The sequence below is a fragment of the Rhinatrema bivittatum genome, chromosome 7, assembly GCF_901001135.1.
Source record: "Rhinatrema bivittatum chromosome 7, aRhiBiv1.1, whole genome shotgun sequence".
NCBI lineage: Eukaryota > Metazoa > Chordata > Amphibia > Gymnophiona > Rhinatrematidae > Rhinatrema > Rhinatrema bivittatum.
In genome coordinates, this window is record NC_042621.1 from 119,951,488 (window position 1) to 119,954,492 (window position 3,005).

Sequence of the window (3,005 nt, forward strand, 5' to 3'; positions counted from 1 at the left end):
TCTTTGTAGCTCTGCAGACACTAAAAGATGAGAAAGCAGCAGCTGGAGCATGCGCAATGCTCCCCAGCAGAGGTCAGGCTGGGGGGAGGGGGATCCCCCGTGCCTTAAGGTGGATCTGTAGAAATAGCAGATAGCTGCAGGGTGAGAAAAAGAGTCATCTGAAAAAGAAAGGAGAATAAAATGGAGAATATCATAATGCCCCTGTATTGATCCATGGTGAGATTGTATCTTGTGTACTGTGTGCTTTTTCTGGTCACCCCATCTCAAAAAAGATATAGTAGAACTAGAAAAGTGTTATGGTTTCGAGGTGTTTGAGTGGATTCTTGGGTACTGTGAAGATGGCCACTCCCACAGGGAGGAGCCCCGTGAGGAACCACAGTACTAGGCTAGACTCTATACACGCAGACACAGAGAATTTGTGTTTATTATACAGCTCGGTGGTACTGCCAGGGTGGCAGCAGTGAGGTAACCCAGTAGAGTAGTCCAGGGGTCCTCGGCAGAGGAGACCCGTCCCACACTCCAATGATGGTAGTCTGCGCTGGGTAGAAGAGAGCGTCCCAGATGTAGACTCGCAGTGCTGAAACTGGAGGTGAGACAAGCTGACAAGGTTCGTTTACGCACATTTTACTTTCAGAAATTAGCACCTACCCAAAGGCCTCATTTGAATACTGTATCGCGCGCACAGGCGAGTGGCCTGTGCGCGCGCCAGGAGAGCGGGCGTTCGCCTGCTCTCCCGCGGACTTTACTGAATCGGCCTGTTGGTTTGTTAGCAAACGAATGGCAGGCTAAATACCCAGATGACATGACATCACTTGGAGGGGCCGCCCCTGAGGTTCCCACCATGACGTGGATAAAGACGTGGGTGGTGTGCGTACTTGCACCCTAGGAGGCCCTCAGGAGAAACATGGCGAACACCGTCGCCGTAGCCATTCCGAGGACGCCGGAGAGAGCGGCATGAAGACGCAGCAGCAGCCATCTTCCCAAGACTTGTGGAGAGAGAAGGAAGAAAGGTGAGACACAGAGGTCGAAGCCTTCTGAGACTGACAGACCCAACAAAAAGGTATGGAGGAGGGTGAGAAAGGGAATGAAATGGCTCTCCTATAAGGAAACGCTACACAAGTTAGGGCTCTTCAACGTGGAGAAGAGATGAGTAAGAGGGGATATGATAAGAGGTTTTTAAAATCATGGCTGGGGGAGACCACGTGATGCACTAAAGCAGCTGCGGCGTTCCTGCTGAGCCCCCTCTCGGTTCCGGCTTTATTATTATTCTTTGCTATATTTCTCACCAGAATTTTCTCTCCAAAATGCCTAAGGAAATAACTAAGGGTTCCATAACTAAATTGTGGGCAGTGAAAGCCACCAAGACACAGGGTAATTCAGAGAAATTACCTGCTGACTGGCAGGCCTCCAAGGACTGGAATTCTGTTACTTTTCTGCCTGAATCAGCCAGTCTGCTCAAAAGGTACCTAGATACTGTTCTGCAAAAATGCCTAAGAACATTAACTCGCAAATGAAGATTATGGTTGAAAAGGTGGCACAGCTTCTCTCGCCTATGCGCGAGCAAGATGAGAAAATAGATTCCTTGGACCTCTGGACGTGATTTAGAGAAGGTTATGACCTCGCACAGCAGTAAGATTGATAAGATGGAACAGAAAATGAAATCACTTGAGAAAAAGCAAGAGGACTTAGAGAACTGCAGCCGTCAAAACAATTTGCATGTTGTGGGCCAGCAGGAGCGAACCGAGGGATGCGATCCTGACAGCTTTGTGGCAAATTGGCTGCCAAAACCCTTAAGCCTCGAAACTAGGGAAGGCCTCATTAAAGTTATCATGCATACAGGGTGCTTGCCCCAGTACCTGACAAAAAACAGCAGGCCTAGAGCAATCATTACTCATCTTCATAATTTCCATGACAAGCAACTGATTATGGATGCGGCGAGATCAAGAGGTGAACTGTTTTTCCAATGGAAAAAGATTTTTATTTTTTCAGGACTTTTCACAATGGACCAAAAGCGTTGCCAAAGCTTCTGGGAAGTGGAGCGCCAGCTCAAGCAGGGAGGCACGTCATACTCTTATGCTCTACCCAGCTGAGCTTTGTATATTTTGCCATGGCAAGGAAATTATTTTTGCATCTCCTGAAGAAGTTAGTTCATATCTGGCCAAAACTGATGGTGCTCCGGCTCAGGAGGAGGCTTGATGTGTGTCTGGGACACTGACTGTACAGTATTCGTACCGGTGGGATGTGGGCTGTGATCCCCTGACGGCTCACGGGTCTGTCTTAGTGGTTGGCCATTTTCTTTTTTTTTTTTTTCAGTGGGTAAGACTGTATTTATATTTCTTTAGTGGATACATGCCTTCTTCTGAGGATCAGGAGTGGTCTGTTTGCATTATTGAGCTTCAACTAAATGACTTAAATTTTTCTTTTTTCATGGACATGTCCGTTTTTGGTATTGTGGACACACTGCCTTATATTTGATAACTTTTTTTGAAGGAAAATGGGCTCGCTATTCCTTGTTGTCCATTATGTTTTTTTGTTTATCATTTTCTACTTTTGTCCGCCAGACATTTAAGTAGTTTTATTGCTTCTGAGCAATTTTTGACACGCCTGGTATATTATCATTTTATTTGGCACATTGCATTGATGGTCTCAGCAGCTTTACAGTACATTCCATCACAATTTTTTTTATCTGCTGAGGTTTATATTTTATGTTGGGTTTTTTTTTCCCCATTTTTTTTTTTTTTTGCTTGGGTTAGTGTATCATCTCTGAGCTTGTTAAACACTTTTCCTCAGAGGAGTACTTTCTGGGGAGTGGCTGTCCTGGTAGTGCGTTTGCCTGGAGTGTACTGCAAATCATCCTGGAGGTAGATATTCAAACCTTGACCAACTAAGTAACTTACCCTGGGATTCATCATTTCGCTATAAATATAGTGGAATGATGAGTTGCGGAAAAAAAAGGGGCGAGGGAGTGATAGTGAGCCGGTGGCCACATCATGGCAGTACATTTT